The sequence below is a fragment of the Panthera pardus genome, unplaced genomic scaffold (genome assembly GCF_024362965.1).
Source record: "Panthera pardus isolate Hobbes unplaced genomic scaffold, ASM2436296v1 HiC_scaffold_9, whole genome shotgun sequence".
Taxonomy (NCBI): Eukaryota; Metazoa; Chordata; class Mammalia; order Carnivora; family Felidae; genus Panthera; species Panthera pardus.
The window spans coordinates 7188072-7207520 of record NW_026527024.1 but is presented as its reverse complement, the minus strand read 5'-3'; the positions used below and the strand labels follow the sequence as shown (position 1 = coordinate 7207520).

Sequence of the window (19449 nt, the reverse complement as noted above, 5' to 3'; positions counted from 1 at the left end):
CCCAGTCTGGCTGGGGCAGCACTGGCTTATGCTGGCGTCCACTCTCAAAGCTTCCGTGTCTGGAAGGTGCGTGATATTGTGGCCCTATTTGCGGCGAACAGATGCCAGGAAACCGAATCCCACGCCCACCATGTGGCTGAGAAATGGGCGAGAGGAGGATGGGTGTGTATACAGATCGTGGTTGCCCCTGGAGCTCCTCGAGGGCAAGAACGGGACCGGGGACTGTGTGCCTGCAGGAGCCCCAGTCAGCTCGCCAGCTCTGCCTCGGGCTGTTGTTGATGGCAGCGACACGTGTTGGAGACGGGACGCCCATGGCCATTCTGTGCCTGCACCCTGCACCGTGGCCTGCACAGGGTTACCGGATGGACCGTTTGACCACATTAACTGATCGTTACGGTGGAAAGCTTCAGATTTAATCACTTTAAATGCAAATGGATGAGTTCCTCTCAAGCTCAAATTGTCCTCCAGTTTTACTGTCTTGACCAATTCAAGTGATCCTGTTGCTTTTTCTAGTGCCGAGAAGCAAAATGTTAGACCCCAAACCGTCTTCATATCTTAGTAGCCACCCAACCCAGCAGTTCCACCTCTTGCCACGCTTAGGAATTACCTGGGAGGACTTTTAAAATACTGGAACCCAGGGCCCAGCCCCTGACTAATAAACCAGACTTCCGGCGGGGGGGGGTCCAGCTCTGTGCCCCGAAACCACGCGCCCCAGGACAAGAGCCCCTGTCTGGTCTGGTGTCCTTACAGAAAGGAGTTATGTCGAGGGCCCGCGAGTTTGGACGCAGGGGCCGGGGAGCCAGGCTGAGCTCCCAGCGCTGCTCCCCGCGCCCCCCACGGTATGCGGGGCACACACGGCTGAGTCCCACAGGGGAGAGAAGACCACAGGTCGACCCTCAACAGCCTCTTACAGGTAAGAAGTAACATGTGTTGGGAATAGTTTTCATCTAAAAAATATATATTGTCTGAACTTAACCAGGGCGCGTGACATAAAGATGGGATTTAATGATAGAAATTACGTTTCATCCGTGTGATGGTCACCGTTGTTAAACTTGAAAGGTAAATGCTCTTAGTGACTAGTGTCAGCACTGGTTTGGCGTCTCCGGTCTGGACTTTCTCTGCTGGCACAGAAGTGCCATGGTGCTAAGTGAGGTAGGCTGGCTGTGGAGAGGTGTCGCTGTGCTTTGGGGACGAGTGTGGGCCTGACCCAGGTCTCCGTTATCGGGACTCATGTTCCAAGTGTGGACAGTTTCCGTCGGGGCCACGTCGGTGTTGCAGGGATCCTTTATGTCTGCGGAACTACGTTCTAGAGAAAATGTTAAGTAATTAAACCCAAGCTAATGGACTATTTCGCGACTGAACTGATGTCTATAACACATATCCGCTATAACTCTGTTTAAGAATGGAATCTTAACCACGGCATATTTTCTGCTTAAAGAGAAATCATAAAACTGAATCAGTTCTTAATTATTTCAGTCCTAGATCGCAGGGATGCGCTCACTAAAACACCTTCTGTCCCTAGTGACAATACTCCCCGAATTAACTCTTCCCACGTGACGGAATCGTCTGATTCCCCCACTGGACCGCACAGCGGGAACAGCATGCTGTCGGTGGTCACGCTGCCCACGTGGTCACACGACACATTCCCGAGGCTGTAGGAGGTGAGGGTGAGTATTTGCTGAGCGCTGTGTGCCCAGCACTGCACCAAGTGTTTGGTACTTAATTCATTTATCCCCATGCCTTCTTATGACATGGGAAGGCCATCCCCAGCTTTGAGGCAGGAAAACTGTGGAAGGAACAGTTTAATAATATATCAGCATCACGTGGCCAATAGGGTTGCTTGTCACCATTTCAGGGGCCACACACTAATGCCCAAGGTCTTTCAAATGGTGGGACATGGGGCCAAGAACGGCAGAAGGTCTGTGTGACTCCATAGTCCATGCAATACGTCCCCACACTGGATAATAGTAAATTCTCCAGAAACAGGGTCTACGAGCTTGGCCCTTGTAAACCCTTTTGGGCTGTGGTTGGGATGAGTCCTGTTGCTTCCTCTCGAACTTGTCCCATGACATCTGTAAGTGGGAACAGGTATCAGGAGCTGTCAACGCTGCAGCCATTGCCCTCCGAAACCCTTCCAGAGGATCCTTTCTTCACTCTGCCGGCATATATCTATTGACTTCCTACTATGTGCAGGCAGCACTGGACTCCGACACACAGAGATCGATAAAAAGGCAGGGCTCTGAATTCAGGGCTGTTGCTCTTGAGATACATAAAATAATCCACACATCAGGGGCGCCTGGGTGGCTCCGTCGGTTAAGCATCCGACTTCAGCTCAGGTCACGATCTCATGGTTTGTGGGTTCGAGCCCCGCGTCGGGCTCTGTGCGGACAGCTCGGAGCCTGGAGCCTGCTTCGGATTCTGTGTCTCCCTCTGTCTCTGCTCCTCCCCTGCTCGTGCTCTGTCTCCCTTTCTCTCAAAAATGAATAAACATTTAAAAAATTTAAAAAAATAAAATGATCCACATATCAAATATTTCCCGAAACATAAAGTAAACACCCCTGAGCTTCAACATTTCATCCGCATGCCCTCTGATTTCAAATGTCAAAACTTATTATTGAAAATAAACCTGCTGGTGACTGAGCTGAAAAATTCTACCATTACTCTGTGCACCTGAGCATTACTGCATGAAAATCAACACCAAAAAACTGGAAATTGGAAGGGAATGGTCTTCCTACCCTTAAATGTGCACTTAAAAAAAATGTAACCGCGGTATAGTTTCCATACAGCCTAATGTTAGTTGTAGGTGTGCAACGTAGTGACTCAACACTTCATATGACACGCGGTCTCATCACAAGTGCATCGTTAGTCCCCATCACCTGCTTCCCCACCCCCTACCCACCTCCCTCTGGTGGCCCTCAGTGTGTTCTCTGTAGTGAAGAGTCTATTTCTTGGTTTGTGTCTCTCTCTTTTTTTTTTCCTTTTCCTCATTGGTTTTTTTTCTTAAATTCTACATGTGAGTGAAATCATAGGTTATTTGTATTTCTCTAACTTACTAAATGTGTAAATTTCAATTCAGATCTCATCCTACTAACACCATGATTTGCCATCACAACCAGAAAACAGAAATATTTTTGGTTGTTTATGCTGATCCACAAACAAATTTTCAAGCGTGTTGTTTCCCTCTCAAGTACCAAGAAAAATGGAAGACCTTGTGATTTTTTTTTTTAAGTAAATGATCCACTTTTTTTTTTCTCCTTAATTTATTTAAACTGTTTGACAAAATCCTCCCATGTGTCAGGTGCCTACGGGGGCAGGCGGAAGGCTCTGGAATCCCAGCACTCAGTGTCTGCCCCAACGTGTGTGCGCCACAGGGCACCAGGGCCTCTTTGTCAGGAATGAGAAGGTACAATTACAAGGGGCGCCTGTGGATTCGTCGTTCCACAGGACCTGGGATCCCCAGATTTGGCGGTACTCGGGGTGTCCACGCTGACACAGGTTTAATCGGTGAACCTGGCAAGGGAGGGGGTGGGCAGGGCGCAGTAGCGGCCCCTGTGAGTGGAAGCCTCCCCGTGAGGTCTGGCCCCCCGGCCGTTCCTCAGCAAGAAGCCTGTTAAGGTGGCGTAACCAGAATGGCGTAACCTACCCTTCGTGTCTCCCCTTAGTAATTTTCTACCCATTTACCCCCGTCTCTGCCCTCGGCTGTAAGTCCCCAGATGTCTTCGCCACCTTCAGAGTTCACCCTGGCCTTTCTCCCCTAACGCGGCGGTCTTGGCGTCTATCGCAGTAGTCCCAGACAAGATCTTCCTTACCGTTTCAACAAATGTCACGGGAAAATTTTTCTTTCGCAGCAATCCTCAACATCGTCTCTGGGACTCTGTCACCTTGAACACTGAAAGCCTGTCCCCATTCAACACTAGCTCCGCATTCCCCTCCCTCGCAGCCCCTGGCTGCACGGTTCCACCATCCCTCTCTCTGTGGATCGGACGACTCTCGGTCCCTCGTATCGGTGGGATTATGCAGCGGTTGCCCTTTGGCATCTGGTCTGGTTCCCTCCGCACGTCGTCCTCGGGGTATTTCACTGCATGTGTGGAGCAACCACAGGCAGTTTATCCGTCCGTCCTTCGTGAACACTCGGGTTCCTTCCACCACTTGGCTGTCGTGAACGGTGCTGCTATGAACACGTGTGTACAAATATCTTTTTGAGTCCGTGCTTCCAATTCTTTCGAGCGTGTACTCGGAAGTATAGTTGCTGGGCCATATGGCAGTGAGTTTAATCTGGCGGGGGTGGGGGGCTGCCACCGTGTTCCCACAGCGGCTGTACCATTTTGCCCTCTCACCAGCAGTGCGCCGGGGGTCCGGTGTCTCCACGTCTTTGCCAACACTCGCTTTGTTCTGGGTTTTGTGGGGTTTTTAAAACAATATGTGTCCTAAGGGGTATCTCATTGTGCTTATGATTTGCATTTCCCCGATGATTGTTGACGTTGAGCATCTTTTCATGTGTTTTTCGACATTTGTATATCTTTGGAGAAATGTCTGCTCAAATCCTTTGCCCGTTTTTTAAATTGAATCGTTTGGTCTTTTTGGTTGTTGAGTCTGTGAGTCTTTATATATTCTGTATATTAATCCTTTATAAGACACATGACTTGAAAATATTTTCTCCCATTCTGTGTGCTGCCTTTTCACTTTCTTGATAATGTTCTTTGATGCACAGAAGATCTTAAATTTGATGAAGCCCAATTTACTTATTTATTCTTTTGCTACCTGTGCTTTTGGTGTCCTATGCAAGGAATCCTTGCTAAATCCAGTGTCGAGAAGGCTTCCTCCTATGTTTTCTTTTCAGAGTTATAATTTTGCCTCTTACATTTGGGTCTTTGATCCGTTTGGGGTACGTTTTTTAATATAGTGTAAGGTATAGGTCCAGCTTTATTCTTTTATATGTGGATACACAGTTATTCCTGCACCATTTATTGAAAAGGTTGCCCTTTCCTCATTGAGTGATCTTGGCAACCTTGTCAAAATCATTTGACATGTATGTGAGAATTTGTTTCTGAACTATATTATATTCCATTGTACTGTATGTCTGTCTGTATGCCAATCAATACCTGACTGCTTTGATGAATGTTACTTTTTAGTAGGTTTTGGTGATTTCAACTTTGTTCTTCTTTTCCAAGATGGTTTTGACCGTTCAGGATTCTTTGAGATCTTATATGAATTTTAGGATGGATTTTTTTCCTAAATGGCAGCACTGCAAAAAGGGAAGGAACTGCAAAAACATCATTGGGGATTTGACAGGGATTGATTGCATGGAATCTGTAGATTGCTTTGGGTGGGATTGACATCTTAATACTATTGACTGCTACTATCCATAAACATGGGATGTCTTTCCATTTATTTGGGTCTTCTTTTATTCTTTCAACAATGTTTTGTAGTTTTCCATGTACAAGTATTTCACTTCTTTGGCTAAGTTTATTGTTAAATATTTTATTCTTTTTGGTGCTATTGTAAATGGAAGTTTCTTAATTTCCTTTTCAGATTGCTCATTGTTAGTATATAAAAACAACTCATTGTGCAGGATATATTTTGTGTCCTGAAATTTTGCTGAATCCATTCACTGGTTTTAACGGTTTTTTTTTTTTTATGGAATTTTTAGGGTTTTCTACATATAGGATCATGTCATCTGCAAACAAATAATTTTACTTCTTGCTTTCCAATTTAGATGACTTTTTTCTTTCTTTTCTTTTCTTTTTCTTTTTCCTTTTCTCTCTCTCTCTCTTTTTTTTTTTTTTTTTTTTTTTTGCTTAATTGCTCTGGTTAATACTTGCAATATTGTGTTGAATAGAAGTGGCAAACACAGGCATTCTTGTCTTTTTCCTGACCTTGCAGGAAAAGCTCTCAGTCTTTCCCCATTGAGTATGATGTCTGCTGTGGGTTTTTCTATGTGACCTTTATTATATGTGACCTTTAGTATGTGGCAGTATCCTTCTCTTCCTAGTTTGTTGAGTTTTTTTAATCATGAGAAAGGTGTTGAATTTGTTGAATACTTTTTCTGCATTAATTGAAATGATATGTCGAGTTTTTCTTACCCCTCTTCATTTTGTCACATTGGTCAACTTTCACATGTTGGCCTGCCGAGAATAAATCACACTTGGTCATAATGTATACTTCTTTTAATAAACGGCTGAATTCTGTTTGCTGGTATTTTGTTGAGGAATTTCACATGAGTATTCATAAAGGATACTGACATATACTTTCTTTTTTTGTAGTGTCTTTATCTGGCTTTGGTATCAGGATAATGTCGGCCTCATAGAATGAGTTAGAAAGTGTCCCCTTCTCAGTTTTTGGAAGAGTTTGGGAAGGATTGAGGTTACTTCTGCTTTTTTTTTTTTTTTATAATTTTTTTTAACGTTTATTTATTTTTGAGACAGAGACAACGCATGAATGGGGGAGGGGCAGAGAGAGAGGGAGACACAGAATCGGAAGCAGCCTCCAGGCTCTGAGCCATCAGCCCAGAGCCCGACGCGGGGCTCGAACTCACGGACCGCGAGATCGTGACCTGAGCTGAAGTCAGACGCTTAACCGACTGAGCCACCCAGGCGCCCCGGTTACTTCTGCTTTAAATGTTTGGTAAGGGCTCCCAGGGGGGCTCAGTCACTTAAGCGTCTGACTTTGGCTCAGGTCGTGATACTGCAGTTCGTGGGTTCGAGCCCCATATTGGGCTCTGTGCTGACAGCTTGGAACCTGGAACCTGCTTCGGATTCTGTCTCTCTCTCTCTCTCTCTCTCTCTGCCCCTCCCCCACTTCTGCTCTGTCTCTCAAAAATGAATAAATGTTTAAAAAAATTAAATAGTGTAATTCACCCATGCCACCATCTGATTCAGGGATTTTGTTTGTTTCTTTAGAGGTTTTTGATTACCGATTCAATCTCCTTGCTAGTTGTCGGTCTGTTCAGACTTTCTGTCTCTTCATGATTTAGTCTGGGAAGGTTGTATGTTTTTAGGAATTTGTGCGTTTCGTCTAGGTTTTCCAATTTGCTGGCATACGCTTGTTCATAGTACCCTCTTATGACACTTATTATTTCTTACCATACTTGTAAAGGCATCAAATATTACTATTTTAAAATATTACTTAGTCCATTTGATTATTTTCAGTTTTTCATCTGTGAGCATAAATATTTTTCTCTAGAGATTGTTTTGTTTCACCCTAATCCGATCCCGTTTTCGTCCTGTAAGTACACTTCCCTTCGGCTTTCTCGTCCACTCCCTGCACAGTCTTTAGTTACAGGATTCATCCATATGGATTGACACTCAAGTCCCAGGTGCCAAATGCAAGCACTTCTTGAGCGAACGGTTTGGATGCTCTGTTGCACTGTGCAAAGTGAGCGGGAGTTGGTGTGGGAACGCCGGATGACGTGAGATCTAACGATGCCTGGCATTGTTCTCATCTCCCGCACTAGTGTCCTGTGGGCTCAAGGGTACGACACCCCCTAAGCTGCTTACTGACTCCCCGGCCTCTTGCCCCCCCCCCCCCCCCAGATGACAATTCCCGATTCTGCGTTCTGAGTGGCTGTTTGCTTACCTCCCCCTTCCGTCAGGCGGGATCGTCCATCCCATGTTCTCTAGGGACCCTTATTGAAAAGCAGAACAGAGAAGTGCAGGTTTTCATGGCGGGGTGAGTCAGGTGTGCCAGCCAGGTGCATATTTAAATTCTTTCAGTTCGTGGCGATCGAAACGTTCTTTTTGTGAATTCCTGACATGCATTCGTGACACAAGTTCCAACCTGCAGGCTCAGGAGCCAGAATAAATCAGGCGCCATGTATAAAAATGTGTCCTCTGGGAAGGCAAGACTTTTATTAACCGCTGAAACAGTGACCCCCGTGAACAGTGACACTTGGCTACCGCCGTCGGCCCTTAATTCTCACGGCCTCGCCAGGGGGCGGGGCGGTCCGGCTCCGCCTTCCCCTGCCATCCCGCTGCCAGCCCTCGGGGCCGTGGGCCCCGTCACCGCTTTCGTGCATCACAGGCACGTCCTGGGCCGTGGCTGGACACGGGCTGCCGGCCCCGACGGGCCGCCGTCGGCAGCCTCTCCCGGCCCCGGCCCCCGTGGGCGTCCGTTTCCCGGGCAGGGCCCCAGCCCCTCGCAGCACGCGCTGCCCGCCCCCGAGCGGGCCCGCCAGCCCTGCTTCCGGCACTTCCGGCGGCATCCTCTCGCGGCCGCGGTGCCCACTCGCCACACGAGCCCGGGGAGGACGGGAGCTGCCGTGCCCGGCGCCGGTCCGGGCCCCGCCTGCGGCCACGTCCGCCCGGCTCCTGCCGATCGCGCGCCGCCGTGAACGCAGGGCTGCGCCTGCCGCCGTGACTCCACGGGGCCGCGCCCCGCGCTCGGAGAACCCGACGAGTGCCCGTAGCTTGCCACCCAGCGGTCCCCCCAGGTTTCTCCCACAATAGCCGCCAATAGCTGTGCGCTGAGTGTCGGCGCGTGGGGAGAATCGCGCCATACGAACACCGGAGACGCGAGGTGGCGTTAGAGGCAACGCGCACGGGCCAAGGTGACCCAGCAGCTGGCGTGATCAGGGAACACTTTTGTCAAAACTCACGTTTCCTTTCTGGTCTCCCGGGTTCCTGTTGACCCCTGACTCTCCTTAGAAACGTGCCAAGGCCACTTTTCGTTGCGAAAAATCGTGCCAGTTTTTAGAGTGCCTCAGAGGTGCTATTTGGGATTCTGAACCGTGCGGAGCCCCTCTCATCAGCCCCCCAGTGAGCGGAGCTCAGCACTGACCTCGCCCTCCCTTCTGTATTGGGCCCTGTGCTTAACACAACAATGATTAGGAGTTGTCTGAAGAAGGGATTTGATCCCAACACCATTCCCGTCTGGAGCAGGGACACCCCCACCCCCGCCGTGTACCGTCCAGAGCAGGGACCCCCTCCCCACCTTGCCATGTACTTTCCGGAGCAGGGACACTGCAGGACGAGAGTTCTTTTCCTCAAGGGATCTGAGCTGGGCTACTGGTGCTTTCCCGAGTTTTGCCTTTAGGGGAGTTGAAACAGTTTAGGAATTACCGGCAGGGCCTCCGTGTCCGTTGCTTATATGCACTGGCAGCTCCCGCCAGGGAAGACGTGAGCCTGTCTCACGTTTCGCGACAGGTTCTCAGCTGCAAGGAATCTTAAGAATCACAGACCCAACTATCCCTCTGGCCGTTGTACTTAGAATTGCTTTTTCCCACCAAACCACTTACGATCTGGCAAAAGTTTAGGGTGTCCGTGGCAAGAAGAGATTGTTTAATCAGCAGTAACGCCGTGTGCCCGGATAGAAAATTCTGGAGTGTACTGAGTCACACCAGCTCATTTCTAGTTGCACGACAGAGCGGCATTTATGCGTGCACTACTCTTATGCACCAGAGTGGCCGCAATAAATCAACATTTCTGGAATATACCATCGGGGGTGGGCTTCTCACTGAAGAAAGAGGCTTGCTTGCGACGAGCCCACAGCATGTCACCTCACCCCACCGCAGAGTGCGGGATGAACAGAGAAGCAGGAGAAACTCTCAAATTTTTGTATCGTAAATCCACTACCTTGATATATTATTCTTTTCCTTTATTTTAAAAGACAGCGTTGCAGAAATAGGTCGGAATTATGACTGAAAAACATACAGAATGTTTAAACACATTGCCTGACTTGGTTCCAAAGATGTGAGAAAGGATTTCGATGTTTCTCTGCGAGAAACCCCAAGGGTGACTAGGACGCCTTTGCTCTGCCCGCCTGACAGTCGCACCTGCCAGGATGGGGTCCCCACAGCACCAGGGCCCCCAACTCTTCATTTCTGGTGATATCACCTCCCTGCCGACCCCACTATCTAAAGGTCCTTTCGGCAGTTAGGAATAAAATAACAATTTAAGACCAACGCTGTCACGTTCACTTTTCGGCCCAGGTACTGAAACTTGTTCTCCGTTGCTGGAGCTTGCACTGATATGACGTTTAAAAAGATAACTCTTTGAACTGCCTTTTAAGAGGCTTCTCTAGATGAAACTGGTCTCACATGCTTGTGTCCTCAAAGGGTGCACACGTCAAGGGAAAGCAGTGATTTCCGCTTCAGAGTGCCGGCCTTCCCAAACTTCCCCAGCCCCGCTTTCCTCTCTGCCCCTCAGTGACGCCACGGCCCCTCCCAGTCCTGTCTTTTACCTCCTCCTCCTCCCGGTAAATCTCGTTGGGCTGATCCCATGTGTGAGGTCAGCTGCCCGGCCACCGCCGTGTCCCCTACTGTGTTGTGTATTCCTGACAGCACGTCCATCCTGGTGGGCCCTGGAGGATGTGGGACACCCTTCTGAGGACCTGCTGTGGCCTAGAAAACAGCAGAGCTAACAGAGAAGTCACAGAGGTAGAGAGACCCACGAGGACCAGCTGCTGCAGAGAGAGACGGTCCTGGTCAGGGCTGTGCACGCAGAAGGGTCCATTGCCCCGGGAGACCAGGGGCCCCACAGGGGTGTTCACAGAGGGCGGTGTCGCAGGAGACGTACAAGATCGGACGGGCAGGACGATTCTTCGTCTTCCTTCCAGCTTGGGTGTGTGCCCCGTGGGGGCAGGAATCCAGGAGGGGTCCCTGGGACGTCCTAAGGGGCTCATGGGCAGCGGGGCCTGCAGATGCCAGACGGGGACCCCGGGTTGCGGTGCGGGGCGAACATAAACCCGGGAGGTAGGAAGACCCACAAAGGAATCCATCTGCAGAGAGGTGGACAGGCCGTTGGGGGGGGGGGGGGCAATCGGGACGTGCGTGCCCAGTGCTCACGCCCACACGTTCCCACTCGGCCTTCCCTGTGGCCCGAACAGGCGGCCGGCTCCGGAAGGGGACCTGTCTTGCTCTCCCATCCTCCCCTGGCTTTGTACGTGGGGCGGAGAGGCAGTCGGTGGCGGTCACATCCAGCAGCACGCAGACTGGAGATCCGTTCACGTACCTAAAGGGGGGCAGCTGTGCACCTAACATCAGGTCTGCCTGCGTCGTCGACACAGGAGACACAAGTGACTCAACCCGGGGAGAGGAGAGACGTTTTCAGAGCATGCAGGGATCTGGCTTTGAGTATCATCTTTCACGCATGGGCAGTGGTAGCTTCTTGCCGATACTCTATTTCGGCGTTGGTGTCACTGCCTCCCCCCACCACCCCGTCACACACGTGCCCCCCACGTCCCTGCTGCCTCCAGTTCTCTCGCTCTCTCCAGGCTTTGCTGGCCAGGCATTCGGCCTCAGATCTGCTGCGGGTGCAGAGCGAGGTCTGGGCGGCAGACGTCCCCCGAGGGAGCTTCACGGACGGGCTTCTGCTGGCGCCACGTGCGGCCGGCCTTGACTCCCTGCCAGGCTTTGGTTTTTGTTTTTCGGTGTGACCCTCGCCTCGCTGCGAGGCGTGCTGAGGCTGACGGAGAATGAGGGTAGCAGGCATATGGCAGCCGGCTCTTGAGCTTTGAAGAAATATGGCAGCAAATCACAAAACGAGACCCAATCTGGAAAATGTAAGACGGGGCATCTGGAGAAGTAGAATCAGCCCCACAGATAGCCCGGATGAAAGTGGCGGCGGGGAGGTGAGCCGGCCAAGTGTTTATCAGCAAGTCGGTTGTGAGGAGATGGGAGCAACTCCAGCCAGCATCTCGTCAAGAGCTGTGCGCTGTGGGCTTCCCGTGCCAGGCTCTGACTCCCCCCGGGGCAGGGGGACGAGCGCGCGAACCAGAGAGAACCGGGGGGAGATCACGGGCGGGAGAGAGCGGGAAACGGGAGGCTGCGGAAGGCAGACCCGAGATGTCATCTGGTCAAGCAGGACGGACAGAGTCAGCTGTGAGTCACGGACAGCGTCTGAGGCCATCAAATCTACCAGACTCAGCCTGTGGGCGTCTTTAATTCCGATTAAACGAGAGTCACGTAACAATAAAGTATTTCTGTCTTAATCCTCGCTGAGATGGTGTTAAAGTGCGTCTGTCTGTTGTCTGGCGTTAGAAGCAGCTCGTGTGACCGTGATTGAACCAGAGTGGAACCTGTAGTCGCGAGGAGCCAGGCTGGGTCCCTGTCTTCCTGAGCGTGTCCGACATGGTTCTCCAGCATGGACCATCTCGGCTCAGGAGAGGAAGACAGTCCTCGTAGAACATGCACTGCCCCGGGAGGGAGCCTGTGGGTTTTGTTTGCCGATGTTACAAATCCTCAGTAACACCTTAACCGTTAGGAGTAAAATTTTAGTTTCCTGAAAGATTAATCAAGAAAGTTTTACAGTAGTGGTTTCAGACAACAGGCCACCCTCCCTGAACTGGGTGATTCATCCCTGGATTAAAGAGAGTGATTGGAGGGGCGCCTGGTGGCTCAGTGGGTTAAGCATCCGACTCTCGGTTCCAGTTCAGATCGTGATCTCACGGCTCTTTCGTGGATTCGAGCCCCAGGTCAGGCTCTGCGCCGACAGTGTGGAACCTGCTTGGGATTCTCTCTCTCTCTGCCCCTCCCCTATCTGCACCGTCCCTGTCTCTCTCAAAATAAATAAATCAACTTAAAAAAAAAAAAAGAATGCAATTGGAATGTGAGGTTGGCCAGTCTGGGGAGCAGGACCCGGGAGGGTCTTCTGTCCTAGGGGGCCTTCGGTTACCCACAGGTGCTCTCCAAGTGGGAGAGTGGGCCACGGCATAAAATACAGCTGCGTAGGGTGAAATTAATCTACCTGGCAGAAAGTCAGGCATCCAGGAATATTCCTAATGAAGAATTGCCAGACTAGCTACATGGAGGAAGATGGGACAGTTTTGGTTTTATATTTTATTTTATTTTATTTTATTTTATTTTATTTTATTTTATTTTATTTTATTGTTGATGCACGAGGAGCCCTTCCATCGCGGGAGATGGTCACACGGACGTGGAGGGGCCACCTGGGGGACTGGTCAAGGATTGCTGCCACCTGGGCCACGTTGCAGGCGCCCTGATGTGTTTCCGCTCCGGAGTTCCTGGACAGACTGTCATCACAACACTGTCTCTGTCATTTCTAGCATCGAATTTGGAAAAGAAAGAGCTCTGAGCGAAAGCAGCTCTGGGGGAAAGGCAGCTCCGTGAATGAAGGGGGTGCAGGCTGGCGCATTATCAGAAATAAAATCACAGACAATAGGAGCATAGGGGATCCTGGAGAAAGGGGGGTCACAGACCAAAAGTACCGCTAAATGCTGTCAAAACAACCAAACACGAATGTGAGAGACGAGACGGGGCCGGCTTTCGTTCCACCAGCAGCGGCCGTGCTCGTGTGCACATTCAGAACCACTCGGGGCCAGGTGTTGGCTGGGCCTGGAGGTCACAGGCTGGGGCGCTGGGCCCTTCCCCCACGGGGCTTCCCAGTCTCAGGGAGGCCAGCAGGCCCGCACTGGCCACGCACGGAGGAAATCACTTTGCTTGACGTGCGCACAGCATAGCATTAAATATTTAATCTGTTGAAGTATAAACTTGAGGAATTTCTTATAGTTTTTCTCAGTAAAATATAAAAACTTGGTGATCCACACACGACAGAATCAGGACTGATTCTAACTCAATCTTTTAAAACTTTTGTTCCGCCTTAAACTTCGTCACGAAGCCGAAAGTAGCTGGTGGGGCTTGAAGGAGTGGGAATCCTAATGGGACTCTCGAGGAGACCCCAGCCCACCAGACTCTGGAGAGTCTGGAAGCATCCATAGTCCCGCGGTCACGGACTCCATAACCTTAGTATCTGGGGGGCTTAGGGGGAGCGTCTGGTCCGGGGGGGGCAGACACGTAAATGATACAGTTTGTGTTTAAGGGTCTTGATGGAATATGGGCTGGGGGGGGGGTCCGCATCACCCTGGGGGAGCAGCGGGGAGGAGAGGGGACCCTGGCCCTGAAAGATCAGATGTACATGTCCCCACCCATGTCCCGCAGCCAGGCCACAGCCACCCCCCAGGTTCTGCGAACGGTCCTATTGCCCCCCACACTGACTCTGCGCGGGCCTGTTGGGAGACAGTCCGGGGAGCTCGTGTCCTCCAGAGTCCTGCTACAGACGGCCACGCGGCCCGGGTCAGTGGGCAGCAGAGGCTCTGACAGGGTTCTGTAGACGAGGGGAGGTGACGGGCTCCACATCAGGAAGACCAGGCTGGCATCTCGGCGGAAGGGGTAGAAAGCAGGGACTTCAAACAGACTACACCGAAGATGGGGGCGTCTCGGTGATGACAGGACAGATGCGAGGGGTCATGAGGACCTGGGAATGTGGGACCGGGCCATGGTCTCTCATCGGCGCATTGCAGCCCAGGGCCTGAAGGAGACCCCTGGTCAGTGTTCCTGCAGAGAACCTCCTGCAGAGGACCCTGGCCCCCGGCCGTCCTAGTGCAGGGTCCCTGGCACAGGGCAGGGCGGCACCCGAGGACTTGGTGGTTTGGGGGTCCCCCCAAACCGTGAACCAAAATGGTTTCCTCCTTTTCTGGAAACTTCCAGAAATCCTTTGCACAGAGAACAAAATCTTTCAGTCCCCAGCCAAAGACGAAACGCTTATTACGATACGAATGCCTCCCAGAAGCCCTGGCCGACAGGCGGTCATTGTCCCCAGAGCGTGGTCATTGCATGGGGAGGGCGTGCCCGGTGAGGAGCCACATCGTGGGTGCCTGAATGCAGGGAGGGAACCCCCAGGGGAAAGCAGCGTAGGAGGCTGGGGACACAGGGGGCTCGGGATGGCCCCGTTCACCCCCACTCTTACTGTAAGGAGGTCCACACGGGCCGCCGTTGAGGCCGTTCAGGACGCACACAGCGCGGCCTCGCCACGCGGCTGCCGGCACTTGGCACAGCTCACGTGCGTGTTGTTTTGCCGAGGCGCTCCCGTCAAACGTGGATGGGGTTTGTCACCACGTCACGCGGCTTTGGCCACCACCCTGTGGGAACAGGCCTGGCCCCTGACATGGGCACGCTGAGCTCCGGGTGTGTGGGGTTCGTTAACGTGGCTGGCTGGGCCGCCCTCCCCAGGACTGTGCATCTGGGTTGTTGACCTGAGGGAAGGGGCCCCTGCTGGGGGGCTGGTTATTAGGATTTCTTCCGCGGTCCCCAGTTCAAAGGATAGACCCTCGTGTGGCATGGCCCTGGTCTCTGGGCTCCATTTCTGCCGTATTTTATACTCGGCAGGTGGGACACAACCCTTAGTTGATGGTTTTCTGAGATTTAGATGAAGACCAAAGGTGGTCCTGGCCCCAGCACCACTAGAAATCCGCTTAGAAATTGTCCTCAGGCCCCCCTTTCTGCCTCCTCCCCCGGACACGGTGCCTCCGTGGCGCCCTCAGATGGCCCCCGAAGGACCCTCCCCGTCCACCCGTTCCACCAGCAGGTGCTGTGGACACCGGGCTCACCGCAGCTGCGCTGTAAGACATTCCTGCGGTTCACCCCCGGCCTTCCTTCCTAAAACGGGGGACGGCCATGGAAGAGAAGGTACCGGCATCCTTTCTCCTCCCGGTCGGTTTCCACTCTGAAGGCTCCTCTCCGTGCTGTGCGCTGGTGTGTACAAGGGGTATTTTCCACGTAAACGTAAGCGCTGCTCCACGACTCTCAGCACAACCTGGCCTCCCCCGTCTCCGGGCAGCGGGGATGGAAGCATTTAGCAGGGGGTCCCTTCGGCCCCTCCCCCCAGGCGGTTGGACGGCGGAGACAGACACACGGTCATAGTACCGCCCAGGCGGCCCTGCCCACCCCACCCCTGTACACCCAGCACCCTGAAGGTGGGGCATCCCGAGCCAGCCATCCAGGCACTCGGGGCCCTGCTTGCCCTGTGATCGCATTATCATCTTGAGGTCGAGTCCGAGATCGTCTTTTTATTTTTTTTTTTTTAACGTTTATTTGTTTTTGAGACAGAGAGAGACAGAGCATGAATGGGGGAGGGTCAGAGAGAGAGAGAGGGAGACACAGAATCCGAAATAGGCTCCAGGCTCCGAGCTGTCAGCACAGAGCCTGACACGGGGCTCGAACTCACGGACCGCGAGATCATGACCCTAGCCAAAGCTGGCCGCTCAACCGACTGAGCCACCCAGGTGCCCCCGAGATCGTCTTAAAAAGCACACAGAAGGGACGCCTGGGTGGCTCGGTCGGTTGAGCGTCCGACTTTGGCTCAGGTCATGATCTCGTGGTCCGTGAGTTCGAGCCCCACGTCAGGCTCTGTGCTGACCCCTCAGAGCCTGGAACCTGCTTCGGATTCTGTGTCTCCCTCTCTCTCTGCCCCTCCCCCGCTCATGCTGTCCCTGGCAAAAGTAAATAAACATTTAAAAAAAATTAAAAAAAAAACAAAAGCACACAGAAGCACATCGGCCCATCGAAGGACCAGGCCGTGTCAAGTCCGGTCAAACCTGATGCAGGTGGTGCCACGTCCCGCCACAAAGCGGGGCTCCCACCTGGGCTCTCAGGGCTTGGCAACCCGGCCTCGGCCTGACACGGTTGGTCCCCGTGAGGCCAGGGCCGCGATGCTTCTCCACCAAGCCGTCCTGCAGGCCAGAACAGGCAGGCAGGGCCGCTTCCCCTGATGTGACGGCATCACAGACAGAGCCGCCCAGTGTCCCTGTCTCACTTGGGAGGTGACGCAGGAAGGCCCTCTTCTCAGGACAAGCCTCCTGTCCGTGACTCCGCATCTCCCCAGCCGCGTCTCTGTTCCCGCGGTTGGTCTCCCTGTCGCTTTCCATCTGTCCGTTCCGTCTGTCCTATCTGAGCCACGAGTGACAGAGCTGGCGCTGTGACCGAGCTCCCCCGTCTGATCTCGGGCACAACACCGTCTGCGGACGGGGACACGGGCCCACTCTGGGAGGCCACGCAGAACCACGGTTCTCAGCTCTGGTCCCGGAGACTGTCCTGCCCACATCCCTGCATGTGGTGGGGAGAGGTCCAGAATGACGTGTGGGCTCTCACGGTGGCATCGAAACCGTGCGTCAGTGCGGGGCGCGTCCCTCACCCCGGGCCGGACACTGTGCAAATGCTGCGGGCGGCGGAACTAACGTACGGGGCTGGGGGGCCCCAACAGCAGGCGGAGCAGAGGGAGGCCCCCCGCGGCCGCTCTCCACGTGACGATGCCCCGCTCTGTCGTGTTTCCAGCCGCGGCAGCGCCGGGCCCTGAGTTTTGCAGGTGCCGCCTGGCTCCCACCGACAGCCCATCCCAGCTCGGGGCTGGATCTGGTGGGATCCGGAAGGTGCCAGAAGCTCTATCCCTTGGAGGCTTAACCTCCGGGCCACGAGGAGCTGGCTCCTAGACTGTCTCCGGCCCACCTCCTGACAGAGCTCCCTATGGCCCTGCCCCCCCACGGCCCCCACCGGGGCCACCCCCTCCCTTCTGCACCCCTGCCCACCCGACAGCCCCCACCGGGTCCACCCCCTCCCTTCCACACCCCTGCCTACCCCACAGTCAATACCAGGTCCACCCCCTCCCTTCCACACCCCTCCCGGGCCACTCCAGGGAGACGTGTGCCCTCCCTGTCTGAACCCACTCGGCATTGATTCTCTGCTGTTTTGTGTTGTCCCTCGTCTGTCTTGTTTCCCCGCTAAACCGTAAGTTCCATCAAGACCAGGCACACGTGTTTGGTCTCCGTGCCACACGCATAACCCAACACAGTGACCATCACACAGCCACACGGGCAGCCTAGGGACATGGCCTCACCATCACCCAGAGGTTCACAATACACTCAGAGTCAAAGCCAAATTCCTTACAGTGACCGAAGCCCAGGGATACGTGTCCCCACTTCTCAGACCCCCCGCCTCTCCAGCCACACCGGCTCCTTGATCTGGGAACACAGCAAGCCCAGAAGTCTCCCTTATACTTACCTGGTGGCCTCCTCCGCAGATGTCCACGTGGCCTGTGGCCTGCTTCCCAGATGTCTGTATGACAACAACTCTTTTTGGGAACCTGTCAAACATGTCACGTATTTTGTTTTCTTCGGGTGCCACGTTTCTATAGCGAGCAAGCCCGTCATTTTCTTATAGTTAAATATTAAGATTTAAAAGGCCGTGAATGAATCTCAGTCATGAGGAAATATTTTTAGGAGAAAAGCTGAGTGTTTTGACTATGATCCCGTCCCCTACCTGTCTGTGGCTTCCAGGAAAGCTGGTATATTGACTGAGTGAAGACGGTCTTGTCGAACGAACATAATTTGTGGGAAAAGTACATGATTTTTCAGCTTCCAGATATGCACGGTGCCCCTCTCCCCACATCTGCCTTGCGCGGGCGTGTTTATGAGAAGGGAGGCCCGCTTGCCCTCCTGGTGGTTCCCGAACACTTGATCCTTCACAGTTTAATTTTTACAACCAAAGATCAGTCATAACAGCAGGGGCCACTCGGAATCTCCCACGGCACAGAGAGGACGGAGCGAGGACGGGCCGAGCCCGGCACCGTGCGTGTTCACTCGTCTGCTCATTGGCCGGGTCACGGAGAGGCTTCGCCCCGTGCTGGGTGCCGTGGGGATGGCCCAGTAAATGAGGGCCCGCGGGGCTCACAGACGTGTGGCGTGAACACGGGCATTCCGGAACCTCCTGACGATTGTGCCTTTCTGGGGCCACGACTGGCGGGACCGCGGCTCACGGATGAGCTGGTGCGGGGAGACGGGCGCGGGGGGGATGGGCAGGCCCGTGCGGGGAGCCTTTCCGCCCCACACACGCTGTGGCGGCTGCGGGCACGGGCAGCGCTGAGCCCCGGCCAAGCCCTCGTGCGGCTCGTGAGGTGGAAATGCCCCAGCCGCCGGCCTGAGCCACCCGGCGACGTCAGGCTCCGTGCTCATCGGTGCCTTCAGCACACGTGCTCCGTGCCGGGCACCGAAGGGGTGCCACCGCGAGCCGAGGGCATTCGGAAACACTCGTATTCCGGGGGAGTCCGTAAACACGACACAGCAAAGCACAGCTGAACCAGTGCAGCTTCAGAAACCCCTGAGACGAGTTGGCTTCACGTGACATTGACCACTTTGCGGTGAACAGTTCCGTGGCGTCAGCAGCCACCACCGGTCCCTAAATGCTTCCTCCCCCAAACGCACCCTTTCGCTCGCCGCCGGCCCGTGTCTCCGGGTCTAAAGCGGGTCTTAGCGCACGGAGCCGGTCGCGCTTCGAATCGATCCTGCCAGTCTGGCTTTCCACTGCGGAGGTGACCCCCTCCATGTGAGGTGAGGTGAGCTTGCTCCCTGCTGGATCCTCCCTGCCTCACCCCCGTACCGCCCCTCAGCCCGCCCCGCCTCTCCCTCTCTGCAGTTGAGGAAGTCACTTTCCCAGTGGATACCATGGGACTTATGCCCAGATCTGCGAGGACCTGGTTGGAATTAATACCGACCTGGCTCCAAAGCCTGTAAAACTCGTGCACGGGTCCTTCCCCGTGCCGGCCCCACGTGAGCTCTCTGTAAGCTGCGTGCAGAGTCACCGTGTCATGCGTTTGTCTTTCCGACCGTTTGGGAAACAAAAAGAGGCACCGACTAAATGCAGTCCTGCCTGCTTTCCGTGCGCGTGAG

At 53.5% G+C, this 19449-nt stretch overlaps 1 protein-coding gene and 1 long non-coding RNA gene across 5 annotated transcripts in view; one reads left to right on the top strand and one right to left on the bottom strand.

Moving 5' to 3' along the window:
* Window positions 1-19449, top strand: part of PTPRN2 (protein tyrosine phosphatase receptor type N2) — an 814681-nt gene that overhangs the window by 480682 nt on the left and 314550 nt on the right. The window lies entirely within an intron of this gene.
* On the bottom strand, window positions 1785-8060 carry LOC109252449 (uncharacterized). Its single transcript, XR_008420803.1, has 2 exons — window positions 7576-8060; window positions 1785-2072 (listed from the first exon to the last, which is right to left on the bottom strand). It is a non-coding gene; the product is annotated as an uncharacterized LOC109252449 (long non-coding RNA).